This window comes from Halichoeres trimaculatus, unplaced genomic scaffold (genome assembly GCF_033239565.1).
Source record: "Halichoeres trimaculatus isolate MK-OKI-2021-1 unplaced genomic scaffold, fHalTri1.1 fHalTri1_scaffold_4, whole genome shotgun sequence".
Lineage (NCBI taxonomy): Eukaryota > Metazoa > Chordata > Actinopteri > Labriformes > Labridae > Halichoeres > Halichoeres trimaculatus.
In genome coordinates, this window is record NW_027437182.1 from 8,521,734 (window position 1) to 8,538,884 (window position 17,151).

At 39.1% G+C, this 17,151-nt stretch overlaps 1 long non-coding RNA gene across 1 annotated transcript; it reads left to right on the forward strand.

Annotated features, from left to right (window-relative positions):
* The first annotated feature begins 548 nt into the window (after window positions 1-548).
* Window positions 549-14,080, forward strand: LOC141788587 (uncharacterized). Its single transcript, XR_012598153.1, has 3 exons — window positions 549-624; window positions 8,869-8,988; window positions 13,773-14,080. It is a non-coding gene; the product is annotated as an uncharacterized LOC141788587 (long non-coding RNA).
* Window positions 14,081-17,151: the final 3,071 nt, after the last annotated feature.

Genomic DNA, 17,151 nt, shown 5'->3' on the forward strand with positions numbered 1-17,151 from the left:
CAGGATAACGCTCCATGTCACAAAGCTCAAATCATCTCAAGCTGGTTTCTTGAACATGACAACAAGGTTACCGTACATCACTGGCCTCCACAGTCACCATATCTTAATCCAACCTTCTCCTTTGTGATGTGTCGGCATGGGAGATTCTTTACATCAGTATTTGCCATTTTTTTTTTTTTTTTTTGCCATTCACTCAACATCAACAACACAACAGTTCTCAATTATTTTCACCTTGGATGGTGTCCTTCAAAACCTTTCTTTCAAACACAGTAAAAGCTTGTTTACATGTGGATGTGAACCCAAAATACAGGTGATAAAAGTTGTTATCAATGATGCGTACTGTGCTGCTCTGTGAGGGAGTTCGACAGTGCAGCGGCTGAGATTTGGCCAATTCTCTCTGACAGGACAGTTAAACAGCAAAGCGCTCCATGCTGCCCTCTAAAGGAGTCTGGGCTGCTTATGCGCTCTCATGGACTGGTTGTGCGCTGTCCCTTTAAGAGCATCAGCTGCGTGGCATGGTGTGAATTGCTCATTGTTACAAAGGAAGAGACACAGAGAAAAGTTTGCTGTGTCCTTTTACTGTTGGCTGTTTCTTCTTTCAACAACCTGCAAAAATATCTGTCTGTGAGTAAATCATGATGTTTTCTACGCAGTTTTTTGGCACTTGTAGTTTATGCCTCATTCAGAGTGAAGTTTTGTTTGTTTATATACCTGTTGATCCTCAGTGCTCGCTCGGATATCTGATGTATGTTTACTTAATGCATGAGGCTCTTCTAAACAGTGTTAATGAGTATTACAAAGCACACATGTTGATGTATAGTGAAGTGTAGTATATGAATTAAGCATTATGAATTGTGACCATTGTATTTCCTTTTTTCGGTTTTATAGTTTCACAAAAATGAACTCAAATGAATCCAAATGAACTGAAATGGAATGAACTGAAATGAAATGGAGCAAAAACTCAACATTGATAAATGCTCCAAACCGTACCTCATCTCCTGGATGTTTTTTTTTTTTTTTTTTTTTTTTTTTTTTTGATTACTTTGATACACTGTTTAACTATCTGCTGAGCTGGACCGATCTTCTAGTGAAGGCAGAATATGTACATATGTTGAAAGAAGTCTTAAGATTTAGGGGATTACCTCCACTTAGCAGCACTGTCCAAATGTGATAGAGAAAGATGGAGATATGCTTTACAATAAACCTACAGATTTTTATCAAACAAGTCTTCTATTGAGTGAGAATTTTGAAAAAAAAATAAATAATAATAATAATAAATTCCAGCTAACAGCCAGTGAGTTATCGCCTTTCCTTCAGTTTGGATACTACTCTCCAAAATTTAATAAATAAAAATAAAATAATATAAAATAAAATAAAATAAGTTTGAAAAGAAAAAAATAATATTTGAAAAAAATAAAGAATTGAAAAAGCTACATTTCATAACTTCTGGCTTGCTGTGAATGGAAGTATTTTTTCTGCATATTTATTCCCTTATGTATTGTATTTACCGTGGCAAACTTGGTCTCCTTAAATTGTCAGGGCCTTCATACCTTTTTGTGTTGTGGCTCTAAAGGCTCCATCTGACCCTTAGCTACCAACACTTCATCCCCCACCTTGAATCACTACATAACCACAGCAGCTCCCTCCTACATGCAAATACATTTCTGTCATGGCCAGCTTGTGTGTAAGCCTGAATAATTCATCATGGAGGTGGTTTGAGGTGACGTTGGGGGGAACAGTGAACATCCATCTAAGGCTGCGAACTGAGAATCACCTCTCTGTAAATGCACCTCATCATCAGTTCTGTGGTCTAAATGGGAGACGCTGTTGCATACAGCTGCAAGTGAACGCATCTATCCAGCTGGCATCTGTCCCCTGTGAGGACAGGAGGAACTTTAGCAGCATCCCTCTTGGGATTGCACTGACAGTGCAGTAAGCACATTGAACATGACTATAAATAGAGCCCAACAAAGGCTTCATCTGATGTATGTCCCTGCATATGGCAAACTTTTAGCAACCAAGCATTGCCAAATAAACAAGCAGTAAAAGTCTCTGCAGCAGTATTGATTAGAACTTGAGAATTTGATTGCATATTGTTGCAGATCAACAAAATGACGGAGGCTCCAGTTTGAACTGATGAAGTATAATGAGAGGGTTTAATAAAATAGAGCTTTGATTAAAATTTTTTATGTCTAGTTCATCTTTGAAAGAAGAGATTTAATCACGTCAGTGACACAATAAACATATGAGAAAGATCCCATTTGTTTGAATGGTTGAAATAAAAATTTACCAGTGTCTCAGTGTCAGAAACAAAGGAATGCATTTAAGCTGCAGCAGTCGTGTTTCTGCAGGAACAATTCAGATCTGATTTTATTATTTACACATCGCTCAAGGAGCAAGAACACATTGCTTTGTTCTTCTTGTCAGTTTGTCAGCTAATCAAATTTTCTCATTCAGCTTGTACTCATTTAGTGATTTATTCTTTTAACAGCAGCAGGGTGTTGTGCTCCGAACACAAAGACTGACTGTGTGGTTTTATTAGTTTGCCATTCGAGACCAATCACTTGCATCTCTTATCAGACTCTCTGATCAGACTCGCTGATAGGACAGAGGAAAGAACTTCTTTCCTTTTATTTCATGCATCCTGAAGGACATCGTTTTTTACCCTATTGGCACTGTGAGGTGGTCTCGTAACATCTCATGCCCATGCGGGGGTTCACAGCAGACGGGTCACCTGTCTCCCTGGCCACCTGGGGTGAGGTGAGAGCGCACAGCCGGCTGTCAGTCAGGCCTGAGAGCAGAGCGGAGGAGTGTAGAGTGAAGGAAAGAAAAGAGTGCTAATGGGAGGGATGCAGGATGACATTTAAGTAGGAGTCAGTAAGAAAGTGGAAGAAAAGCTCCATCTTGATGCGATCCTTCACCTGAGACCCTCCTACAGAAAAAGCCTCATGGTGTTAGATTTAGAGAGGATCTTATGCATGCGTCTTGCTTTTATAACACACGTTAGAAGCAGACTTGATGCACTCAAAGACAGTTTCTTTTCTCCTAGAGATGCAAAGAAAAAAAGTGTGATCCAAAGGATGCTATCACACTCAGGGCTCAGCAAATAACATCATTATCCACCTAAAGGACTAAAAAGTGAACACAATTTTCAGTTTTTCTATCTCTTGAAACAAAACCTCAAATATAATCTGTTGTTTTGAGTCTTTGTTTTCAACTCTTAAGTGACTGAACAGACAAACAGACTTGCTCATCATTACATTCAGATAGATCATTGTGCTATTGTTGAATACTACTTTTTACTGGAAAAGTTTCTGTAGGAAAGTTTTTCTTAAGTTTGGAGGAGTTTTACCTTGCTAGCGGCCAGCTAGCTTGCAATGCAAACCCAGCTAACAAAGCTTCAAGCACTGCACACGCACAAGGTCATCTGAAGCTGCTTCAGCTACAGTATTAGTTTTTTTATTTTTTCTTCTTGCGAATCTCCACCAGGGGCATGAAGTGGGAAATAAAACTTTTATAAGTAAACTTACTCTATTGGTATCATAAACTGTTAAAAAAACAAAAAACAAAAAAAGGACGTCATCTTGCTAGACTTGTAGTGAGGTCACCACAAAAACTGCTCTCTCCTGGTGGCTGTCTGGAGTATAGGTCAAACAATCTGTCTCCCAGCTATTCCAGATGGGCCGTGGTCAAACTTTAAAAATATAATTTACCTTAGAAATGTTTTTCAGATCTGATTGTGGGGATTTGAAGACATTACTGGGCTGACTTGTATTCAAGTCAATTTTTTTCCTGATAAGTTTTGTTTTTATTAGTTGTAAGAGGATATTTTTAGAGGTTTAATTATGATTGACAGCTGTCATTCTTGTGTATTTTTTTCCACAAAAAAAAAAAAAACAATGAAAAAAGAATTGTCTTAACATGGAAGCGCCTAGGAACTTACAACACATGCCAGGCCTGTAGTTGGCAATAGACATAAGTGTTGTTTGGTAGCCCCCTGCCAAAGTAGAGGACGGCTGATCAATTGGTGTATGTACTGATATAATGCGTCTTTGCTGATTCAGAATTGGTGCAACAGATGCACATTTGTTGAAAGGCAGTCATTGGATGCAGCAGCACAAGGACAACATAGTATTCTGCAATTGTTACTGCTGTTGCTGTTGGTAGAGGACAATTTACATTGGCAGAATGAAAGTGAGCACATGCGCGTGTACAAAGTGGAGTGTGATGTCAGTGTTTCCACTAGAGGCTGAATTTTTTTCAGGAATCCCGTGGGATGGGAATCAACTTTACCATTAATCACAGGATTGGGACGGTACAGGATGAGAGTACGGGAACGGGAAGCACTCTGAAAAATAAAATATAACCTGTGATTTGTGCCGCCAGTTTGTAGTTTATTTCCAATAAGCCTATACTGTAACGCAAGTGAAAAGACCTACACTTCCCAGAAGCCAACAGTAATCTAGAAAAAAATGGGGAGAAAATCAAACTAAATTCAATGTTTTGCCTGAAAGTTAAAAGAAGGGGAAAATGGGAGAGGTACAGGGGTGGGATGGGACAAGATTTTTTTTTTTTTTCTGTGGAAGTGTGATGGGAGAAGAGTGAAAATCCACTCCTGTCTCACTCTAGTTTCCACCCAGGGGCCTTTTACATGATGACAGTTTTAGGCCTTGCATTAACATTGAAACAGTGTTTTAGCCGACCAAAAAAGGCAAACTTTTGGAAACAGCCTCCAGAGTGGATTTTTTCTGAAACACTGCCAACACTGTTGCTGTGTAAATGATATGCCAGAATTTTCAGTGGAAACACTGACATCACTCGTCACTTTGTGCATGGGCATACAACAGTACAACAGTACCATTCTTACATTTGTCGCAGACTACCACCACGTGCTTGTGTTGCTCAATCTGCTGAATTTTCTAACTTTCTTTAAACAAAATGTGCATCTGTTGCTCCACTTCTGCACTTAGCATTCACTAATACATCAGATGATCGGCCAAACTCTACTGCGGTGGAGGTTTACCAAAAGCTGCTTCTGGACAAGACAGTTATAGTGCCGTTTAAAGGCCTGGAATGCTTAGTTTCCGAGTAAACAGATTTTTTTTTTCACTTTAATTTAGCATTTTCGGATGAAATGTTGTGTAAACAAGGCCTCAAAAAAGTCCTTCCTTGATGTCTATATGGTAATGGTAGTCATTTTAGAAGAATTCAAATCTGGAGACCGGCTTAAAGGTTTCTGTTCTAGGTTGGCTAAAACATGTTTCTGTGTAAACATGAGTCTATAACACAATAATTCCTTTAGGTTTTAGCCTGAAACTGTTGTCATGTAAATGACCACTAACTCAACATGCATTGTATAATTTGCGGAGGTCTTTTCACATGCTGCATGCATGGGGTGGGCGGGGTTTCGCCTCCCCCTAATTAATCATTTCATTACATTGACCTTTAAGACAGGGATGATGTGTCGGTGAGTGTGTTTTATAAGTGTTTATGAAGATAGGTGGATTTATTTAAGCTAATTTTGAGTTTTGTGTATTTGTACATTCCAGGTTTACAACCAAGTTGTCTTTTACCAGCCTGCGTTTATGTGCGTGCAAGACAAATAACCGTGGAAAAGAAAAGCAACAAGTTGTGTCCTCCGCCATTCCTGTTTTGAAGCCCTTCCAGAGGGGGTAGATTGAATTATACAAGGTATAGTTCGATAATCTGGACATGCATTGTGTAGTAGACTTTGTGATGGAGCAGCATGCATGTAGATGCTCAGTTTTTGATGCAATTAGCAACCACAGTCCATTTGAATCAACCCCACTTGTGTGCTCACCCTGCTTGAAACTATTAAAAAGACTCCAAGTGGCCTGTAAGAAGCACTCCAAGCTTTCTGATTGCAGAGGCCGTTAGTGGGAGAGACTTGGTTTTATTCTAATGCATGACTTGAATGCACCCATGATTTAATTGCTTCATAAGAACTATTGGCCCTTCAGTTGTGACAGCATCGACTGCTAATGTAAGTCTTTTTTTTTTTTTTTCCCCATCTACCCTCTACACTGCATTGACGTCACACACATGTCAACACATTTATAGATTTTTTATCCTGCCTGTGAGTCTGAGATGGGAGGAAAAGGAGGGGAAAAAAGCCCATAGAAATGGAGCTTAATTAGACCTTTCTCTGATAAAGGCCTGAGATCTATCAGGTAAGCAGAAGTCTCTCAATAAATTCTGGGGATGTTCCAAATGAGAAGGCAGGAAACAGAAGCACATCTGATGTACTCAATCAAGTGTAATTAATCTCAGTTGCGGGTGAAGGTAAGGGTTGGTTGTAAAGTGCCTCACACTCCTGGCATCATTACACACTCGGGTGCCCGCTGACTTTTAAGAGGTGTGCTGCGGTGGTCTATTTGTGCATCCAAGCGTGCAGTGTACAAGCAAGGCCAGGGACATTACCCTCACTGTGTGTCGTGACACTGTAGCCTCATCAAGGTAACCTGCAGGGAGACAATCTGTGGACGGAGTATATCAATGCTCTAATTTAAATGTCACCTCCTTTATATCACATTCCCCCAGAAAAGACTTTCACCTTTTCCTTTTACATACCCAAATCAATAGGAGGCAAGATGCTAATTCTTTAACTACCAGCACTGGACCATTTTTGCCTGGTGACCCACTCCTCAGGTGCATGAATTGTCATGGAAACAGAATTTGGATGCATGAGTTTTCTTATGTAAGCTTTACTGAATGTGACAAAGATTTCTCCTTTTTTTCCTTGATTCAATTTATCACGTCATGTTTCGGTCCGTGGCTGTGAATGAAGATTACACGATTTAATCAGGAAACCGTGTACCATGTGAATGTGTCATGTTCTCATGATTGGGAGATTATAAAAAAGACAAAGGGTGCCTTGTTTGAGTGATCCAAAGAAAATATTGTCTTTCCAGACAATGACAGATGAATATTGCATGTATATATTTTTTCTCCTTCTTTGTTTCTTGTATTATTGTTTATTTTGAGATATGCACATATCGGCCACTTTATTAGAAACACCTGTTCAACTGCTCATTAACACAGGCATCTAATCAGCTACATGGAAGACACTTAATGTGGCACAAAGACATGGCATGAAGACATGAGGAAGGTGCCCTGCAGAGTTCAAACTGAGCATCACAATAGAGAAGAGCGGTGATTTAAGTGACTTTGAACCAGGGACAGTGTCATGGGTGGGCCAAACGGTCCCAGGCCCACCCTGTTCCTGGCAGGCCCACCTTAAACTTTTCTTTAAAAACAACAACAAAAAAAAAAAAAAAAAAAAAAAAAAGTAAAATCTAAAGAAAAGAAAAAAAGAGTCTTTATTTATTTATTTAATTATTTGTTTATCTATTTATTTATTTATTTATTTTTCAGTTTAAAAAAATAAAGTTTTTATATAAGAATATTATGAAATTGTGTCACTTAATGCTCATTTTGTTATTGTTAAATGCCCTCTCTTTATAAAATGAGCCAAGTTGGGCAATTTTTAGCCTGTTGGTAAAAGAAGTTATGATTCATTCAGGCTCATGTTGTACTGGTAGGACTAAAGAATCATTTTCGGAAAGATTGATTCTTTTATTTAACTGTGGTTAATGTGTCTGCTCTTATAGCCTATAATACTTGGAAAGCTGAGATGGTGCAGCCCACCGGTGCGTGAGAGCACTACTTTTTGGCCGATACCATTGAGAGCCTTTGCCGTCTGATGCACTGAAATTTTATCAAACATTTGTATATATATGTTTGTAGTAATAGTTATTTACTAACTTTTGTAGTTTGAGGTCCACCCGAAATTGCAATCCTGGCTCCATCCCTGCTTGGAACGGGTTTACAAAGAATAGTCTCAATTAACAGATCGTTACAACCAAGGTCTGGAGAAGACCATCTCTGAACAAAAAAAGTCCAACCTTGAAGCAGACAGGCTACAGTAGCAGAAGACCACATCAGGTGACCCTCCTGTCACCTAGGAACAGGAACTTGAGGCTACAATTCACATGGGCTTACCAAAACTTGTCAATAGAAGACTGAAAAAAATGTTGGGTGGACTGATGAGGCCTGATTTCTGCTGCCACATCCAGATGCTAGCTCAGAATTTAGAGTCAACAATGACAATGAGTTCCCTGTACTCCAATGGTCTCCACTGTCACCAGATCTCAGTCCAGTACAGCTCCTTTGGGATGTGGTGGAACGGGGGATTCTCGCGATAGATGTTAATTTGACAAATTTGCAGAAACTGTGTGATGCTATCGAGTCACAATGGAACCAATTCTATATCCTGAGATGCATTTCAACCCTTTAATGAAACTTAAGGAAACTCAAGCCATTGAATCAACCACCTATTTATGTATGCTCCTGTAGATTGTACCAAAGGGACCATAGTAGCTCAAAGGAGGGGGTTAAAAGCTTGTATAAGACTCAGTACAAATGAATTCTCGCTGGAATCCTATTTTAGTCCAGTGATATGTTTAGCACTAACTTGACACCACCACACTCTCCTCTTAATGAAATCTGGGGCTTTATTAGATGGCTCGATGCATTCAGTTTAGTAAACATTCAAAGAGTCACCACGGTACATTTGGAGTTAATAGATTTTTGCATGGACCAGATGAAAACCCCTTCGCCTTTCTCTAATAGAACGTATATTAATCTGCTCATCCATAAAATCAGATCAAGAATTACTAGAAATGCTGAAACCAATACTTTTCATGATACATTAACCTCATGTGTGCCTACCACAAGCGTTGTTTGTTTCTCAGAACAGTGATAACAAACAGAACCACAGGGAGACAAAGATTAGAATTTTTCTTTGTTGTCTGAAACTCTCTTTTCTTTCCTCTTTTCCTTTCTCAGACTTTATTTTGAAGGCTCAGAATGATTACACCTGCACTGAACAAGAGGAGACAACAATAGACCATTACTGTTGATGGAAAAAGCCACCTAGGATTTCACAATCGTCAAATCAGTCGGCAGGTACGCTTTATTCCCTTTGAGGTGCAATTACTCCAAAGGATATTAGACATGTATTCTTGTCAAAATGAAAGGGAGCAGGACACAACCCCTACAGTTTCTTACCAATGTGGCCTCCACCTCTTTGATACAGATGCATAGTTTTGAACATATACAACACGTAACATATCTCCAAGTCTTGAAAGAAGCCACAGGAGTCATCCTTAGAACATAATTACAAAGGTGTCCTTTATGTAAGGCCGAAAGAGGCATTATTTATTTCACGAAGCATGCACAAAGAGCAGCATCTCTGCATGTCATTGTTTTCATACATTAAATGCACCACTGAGCAAAACAGGCCCTTTTTGTTATAAATGAGCCCCAGTGTGAACAATTTCACAAATGCTAACAGAGGGTAATGATTTTGTTTGACAGTTGTTTGCCTTTCTGAGTCAGGAACATTATTGAGGACTAAAGAAGGGTCGATGTCCTTCCTTCAACAAAAGCTATGAGTCAGTTTTGACAGTTGTAAGATTAAGTTGCCAGAGTTTCTTGGGGTGTCAGGAATGTTTAAAAGTAAATCTGCTTCCCCTAATATTTTTCAGGAAAGAATGTTGCTGCAACAACTTGAAATACCAAATTTCAATTATTCAATATTTACTGTCATATGTCTTGCATGTCCCTGAATGGTAGCCAATCAGAAGCAAGAAGGGAGTAAAACTATAAACTGTAAAGAGAGTCGACAGCGTGGCTCTGCTATTTACCACTGTATGGCTTTGAAGCCAAAAATACCCCTGTCACAGGCGCCATTGGCAGCCATTGTGCAGCCAGTCTGCGCAGTAGAAGCTTTGAGAGAATCTGAGTGGGTGACATTTTTAATTTTTATTATTTTTCTGTGGAGTGTCCAATCTCTTCTTGGCTCTCCCTTCCTACATATTTTACGATCCCTGAAAAAATACATTGGAAAGACAGCTGTCAATCATAGTTAAACATGACATAAAACCTTGTTTTTAACCTCTGTTAACAAATGAAAACAAAACTTCTCAGAGAAAAGAAGAGCTGAATACAAGGCAGCCAAATAATATCTTCGAATCATCATAACAATCAGATGTGAGAAACATTTCTTTGAGGTTTATTAATTTTTTTAAAGTTTAACCGCAGCCCATCTGGAATTGCAGGAAAACTGGATTTTTTTTTTTTTTTTTTTTTTTTTTTACCAATACTGCAGCCAGCCACCAGGGAGAGCATTTTTTGTGGTGACCTCACTTGGAGCTGAGCAAAATGACGTCCATTGTTTTTCTTTCTTTTTTACAGTCTATGAGTAACACAAACAAAACAACTTGATTCTTTTGAAGTTTTTATACATATATTCTTTCAAACATACCCATTTAAAACTCAAGGAGGGTAAGAGCGTGGAGTAAAGAGCAACCACAATTAATTTAACGGACTGATTGGAGCATTAAGCTCGACAAACATCCTGTTGTTAACCATATTTGTTGACTGTTAAGTCATGTTTCAAGACACTGTTTGGCAGTGAATAGAATCTTATGTTAGTGTCTGCTGTGCTGTGGTATCTACGTAATATTTTAGGGAAAGTGTTCAGTGCATCATCATTTGTTGTCATGTGTGGGATCTGTTGCAGTTTCCCAGTAATCCCAGTTATATCTATTGATTATTATTATACACACACACACCAAGGATCGTGTGAAATGCACTCTGATTGATCAGATCAGAGGGTGAATTTACTATATCTATACATACATATTGTAATGTATTGATAACTGTTGTATGTGCTTTATTCAGATTCACAATACCCACTCACTTTAGCATCTGAAGGAATGTAAAAACAAACCTTTATTCCTACGTTGTACTCTACCATGAAAAGAAAAACATCCAAGAGACACCAAAAAAATAACAGAGAAGAGGTTGTTTTTTTTTTTTTTTTTTCTACATTACGTGCTGGAGAGGGGGAAATGTGCTGGGAAGAAACAGGAAGTGAAGAACAAGGTTCAAATCCATCTAGTAACAGTAATTGCTTCCTTGTTAAACACCAACTGTGGCCTTTTCCTAATCTGAACTTGTTTGCCATAAGAGTGTGTGTGTGTGTGTGTGTGTGTGTGTGTGTGTGTGTGTGTGTGTGTGTGTGTGTGTGTGTGTGTGTGTGTGTGTGTGTGTGTGTGTGTGTGTGTGTGTGTGTGTTTGCGTGTGTGTTTTTGTGTGTGAGTGGGGGAGAGTTGTGAGCTAAGACAGAAGCTTATGTTCCACAGTGATGGTTGAAGAGCGACTTTAAAGAGAGCAATAAAGGAGGTTTTAAAAGCAGCACTTTCACTAAAGCACAAATAAAGATTCAAACGAGTGTAAGGGTAAACTTAAAGGAACAAAAACAGCAGATACTACCATAAGTAATGAAAAGGACAGCTGCATTTTGTTCTACGAGACACATTATGTTTTCTTTAAGTATCTGATATAAATAATCCTGATTAAACTCAAATGATTATAAAACCATATATATACAAATCATTAAACTAACAGCCTTGTTTTTTTCTGTTTAGAGTTTCACTGAATTATTGATGAATTTAGAATAGATTGAATTTATATAAGCCATTACTGTCAAGACCAAAGGGCAACATCTGGTTTAGAAAAATGAAGCCTCTGTGGAGGTGCTAAAAGTTCCTGTTCATTCAGGATCCACTTGAGGTTGGCTACAGAAAGACCGGAAGTCACGTGCACATCAAGCCATAAAAACTGACTTTTACAGCATTGAAAAAAAAAAAAAAACACATTTACAGCCTGGTTCAAAGAAAAAAAAAACCTCTTGGGTCAGAAACGCTGATTTTGCTATCGGCACACATGCTATGGAGGGTTAATCTTTTTCTAACTCCGTGGCTCAGAAGATATAAGGATCATTTGATTGCCCAATCAGAGACGCAGCTCAGCTCATGTGACCTACCGACGCCCTACAGTTGTTAGAAAGGAGGCTAAAAGCTGGCCACATATCAAATGAGGCTGCGTCTTCGGATTATATTCATGGTATCAGGTACAGACGGGTGAAGACATGGGAATTACGTCCATGTTTTATACAGTCTATGATCTATAGTCAGAACTTAAAACCTCTCACAGCTCGTATACACACATTGGTTACTTAGACTTGATGAGGCTCCCATTCAAACAAGGCTGGTACAATACAATGGGATCTGTGATGGTTTGATCACTTGATTGCAGATTATACTGAATTTTTCTGTCATCTGGGACTTTATCCAATCGTAAAATAGGAAATGGAAAAGTGATAAAAGGGATAGTTTTTTTCTTAGTTCATCTCAAATTTGACAGAGACTCTAAATTGCCTGCTTGGATAAACCAGAGCTGTTTGGATGTTATTGTCATGAACACATTTTGCGGAAAAGCCCATGATAATGTTTTAATGTGAACAAGCCTGTTGGCATGAAAATGGAGCAAAGGTTTTGGAAATCACATTCATATTTGCTCCTTGTCTGACCTTCACTGGCCCAAAACACCAGATTTTTTTCCATTGCCTATAAAAAAAAGTCTGACATGTTTGCCTCGGGCCCATCCCATTTCAAAGGTGGATTTTGTATGTAGACAACAACCTAGTAATTTCCCTCGGCGCAGCAGCTGAGCACACTCGTCTGTGCGATGACAAACGAAAAGGGTTATCCGGTCCCCTCAGACTACCGCACAAACATCGCTCAGATAAACCTAATTTTGCCCAAGGCTCCCTTCACCTGCTTCAAAACTAGAGCAATAAATTTGCAAATATCTTCAAGAATCCCCACTTCCCTGAACCTGCAGTAACTATACCTCCACAGGGGCAGATCACCTTCCCCTGAGGACTCTGGGATACATCAATGTCCTTCACTATACAGATATTTTTTGGCTCTAACAATTCCAAACACCACGGAAGAACAACTACACGCTCAAGGGGCCCTATAGCACTTTTTGGGGGGTTGACAATGCCAAATGTTTTTGTGATTTATTCAATAATTTTCTTTTTTCTTGCGTAACATCACTCATGAATATTAATGTGTCCTCATGGTGGGAACTGTTTGTGGTACTCAGTGGGCCGGAAGAGGCCATGAAACAAAACAGGGAAACAAATCACACTCACTAATGTGAAGTGGGAGTTGTGGGCTCCAACTGAAGTGGATCACACTGAAATAACAACTCACAACAAATTTGACTCTTTTTATAAATGGATAAATTTAGTAAACTGATTTTCCAAAGTGCTGTCAGAGTAAACTTCACTTCCCAAGTTCTTCCAGGCGCCTGTGGGCTGACCTACAGCAGGTCTTTACCCCCGGACTGGAGCTTCTTTTAGATCAGACAGCCAAACTTCAGGTCAGCAGGGATTAATTAGCTTTTTGAAACCCACCCAGCAGATGTCAAGGTAATCTTGGGATGTGGGCTGCAGAGGTCAATGCAATATCTGTGGACAGGGGGAACGGGAGCCGATCTCACCAGTGTCCGACTCTCTGCCAGGCCAGGCATTAGTCCCCAACAGGCTGAGACCGCTCTGTGCCAACCTCACAGCCTCATTTAGACCCCATTAATGGCACAGCTTTCAATTAGGTCACTTATTTTATGTGTGCAGAAATAAATATAACATATTTACTCTTCCACAAACACAAAGACAAACAAACACCCAAAAAAATATCTTTATCACAGGAGCAGGATCTGTGAAAATAGCTCAAACAAAGCCCTCTGATCTGTATAAATAAACCAAGTTTTCTCACAGCCAACGAGGAGAGATCATCAGAACAACGTCTCATGTCACACCGACTGTTTTGCAGCTCTGTGCCAGCACAGGACGGATCCCCAGCCAAACCTATTATTATTCAGTGGAAGGTGAGAAAACGCTCAAGGAGGAGAGACACTGGGATCAGAGTTGTCAAGGGCTGGCCTTAAAGTGCTTAACTTCTTTCAGAATCTGCCCTTGTCAAGAGATGCATGTGGAACATTTGGGGACATGAGCAGCACTGGAGAATTTCTGTGTGTGTCTGAGTGACCTCACAGCAGGTCCTCATATCCAATACCACCACAATATGTCTGTTTCTTTTACAGCACAGTTCAGATCGCAATCTGTGCAAATAAAACTGAAAAGCAGGCTCAAGATATGTGCTATAAGTCTTCGGATGTTTCACTCTAAGTATGCACCTGTTGTAAAAGAAAACCCTGGAGGATAGAGGTACAAAGTGTTAATGACTAAGAATGTGTCAGGATCAGGCTTTCTGCATCCAAAGATCTTTATATAGAGCATCTACCAACACTGATCAAAAGATGAACGTTAAATCCATAATCTGTTATAGTAAAGACTACAGCAGAGCAGTTAGGAGCCATTCCATAAGCACAGCCTGTCAGCGATGGCAGCGATGGCAGCGCCACAGTTATGCTGATGTTAAGCAGACATAATGGGAACCATGATCATCATTTCAGTTTTTATGTCCTCTTTTAAAATTACATGCTGGCTTTCACAATAGGAATAAAAATAGCATTGTTCCTGGTACAATAAGTGGTTTTTGATATTTGTAATTGTTTATCAATGGTTAATTTGACTTATCTTAAAAGTGTGTGGGGGATTTTCAGAGGATTTTCAGCTGGTTTTGGTAGACATACCTTCATTATTTAACAAAAGGACTAACTCAGTAGGGATCCTTTCTGTAATGATGCAATGTTATTGCCACAGACAGAAACCATAACTTCTTGTTTTTACACTCCAGGATTAAAAAGAAAAACTGATGCTGATCAGTGAGATTTTGAGGCACTGCGGCATGGGAGTTTGTTAGTTGGAGTGACCTCTTTTTTTTTTTTCTCCCTTTACACTGAAGCCACAATCCTAATCAAAAAAGCCACCTGTATGTTTTTCCCCTGAGTGCTGAACACAGCAACACTTCCTAAACCAGCACTCAGAATAGCAAAATTCATGTCTGGTACAGAACTAACAGATTATTTCTGAAATATGATGCCTACAATTTTATGAAGGTTGGCAGCTTCTGTACCAGCATTTAGAACAGGTAAAGTCATGTAATCACAGGGTGTATTCACACCTGGATCATTTGGGGCAGTTGTTCCGAAACAGTGAGCAGCTGCCCTGAAAGTCTGGTTCATTTGGGCATATGTGAAAACAGCAATTGCGCTGCAATGGGGGACAAAACAAGCTGGTCAAAATTGCCATTAATAGGTGGTCTCAGCTCACTTCTATTTGTGCAGTTCCTTTGCAGTGAAAACACAATCGCCCCAGCAACCAGCACAACCAACTCATCACTGTGGCACACACTGGACTAGGGATGGGTACCAAATTAGGTACATTTATAGGTAATGACTGAATTCTATCAAAAGTCCCAGGTATAGATTCACATAAAATCAAAAGGTACCATGTTTAGGTACCTAAATGCATTCTTGTGACTGTGAGGGAGTGAAAGAGTAGGTGATTTTCCATGCTGGACAGGAACACAGCATTGCAAGCTTATACTGAAGGAAAAATATATTACATTGAAAAGAACTTGCATTTTTATAGTAAATTTCAAATTTATATCTTTTTTTTTTACCACATAAAAGTACCAAAAAATGTGTTCCAATGAGTGCTGATACCAATTGCCAGGTACAGGGAATCAGTACCATATTGTTTCAAATGTGAAAGGTACCCATCCATACATTATACTGATGGGGGCAGTAATGAGCCCGGTCGACAACTGTACAGTCAAAACAGAAGAAGAAGAAGAAGGAGTAGAAGAATCAACAACAACATTATTTGTCAGATGCAGTCAGGACACTTGAAGAAACTTCATATGTTGGTCATATATCACACACTGGTACAGATAAAGGCTATAACACAAATTAGCTTGACACATTGTTGATGCTCCACAGCTGTTCTTTCCCATGGAAAGTCAATAAGAACATGAATGGATGAATGAAGATAAGGAAACTCCCCGCCTTCCAGGTATGATTTCTGACCAATGAGAGAAAAATAATTGATCGCACGTGGTATTTGTTTACAACTTTGGATCACAAGAAACTTTTGCTGTGTGAAAACAAATGAACCAAGTAACAACGGCTACAATTGTGTATTTTTTGCCCCTGAATTGGGACAAAGCAAATGAGCTAAAGGTGTAAACACACCCATAGACTTCTTCTGAGTGATGATGCTAACAGTTTTATGCAGAAGTCAAACATAGCTCGCCTTTTCAGAGTGGCAGTTGTCATGTTATATGTGCTCACATAGCTCAGGGATTCTCGTCCAGACACACCACAGCAGTCGACACTTGTCACCACAATTATCAACCTCATCCACAGACGTGTTGCTTCAGTCCTAAATGTTTGGATGCTGTTAAGTCCAAAGCAAGTAATTGATTAATTTGGGTACACAAATTGCACATTAGCGAGTATGTACTTCCAATTTGTGCACCCAAATTAACTACTCAAGCGTACAAATCGACAACCCTCGCATCCAAATGAGTAATTTGAGGTTAGAATTCACTAATGATGAAATATATGTAGTTTCAAATAAATGCTGGGCTTCGAAAAGGATGAATTCAGGTAGTGTTTTACTGATACGATAAACCAATTGGCAGAGAAAAGACACCCAGAATTCTCTAAGAACATTGATTTAACTTCAACTTAAGGGCTCTGGTCTTGGATTTCAAAAGTGTGTCAGTGGAAAGCAAATTTAGCAAAGAAAAAAAAAAGAACATTATGTGAAAGGAATCTAAAAACACACTTTTTAAATAGCAACCAAGTTTCTGTCAAATCCCCACTGAGAAGTTTTTTAACTGGTTGTGAAAGAGGCTGACCTCAAAAAGCTAAGAACACAATAAACCTGACTGACAACTACTATATTCTGCAAGGAGGTAGGCGTCAAAACAGATGATTGACAGCACACCGAAGGAACAGCTTTTCTTTACATTTTAACAACAAATGACAACAATAAGTGACAGTTAAATAGGTAGATACATTTTGTCAAAAAAATATCAATTGTACATGCACAAGACAAATAAGTGAAGCATTAGGATGTATATACTGTATTTGCCCAGGGGGGAAAAAGAATATTGGCAAACCTTATGGCAGCTTTATCATTAACAGCAGCTATGTTGTGCAGTGAATCAGGGAGAAATTGATGCAGAGCTGTTTTCATTGAAGATGTGTCAGAGGTTTCTCATTAAATCCAAGTTCATG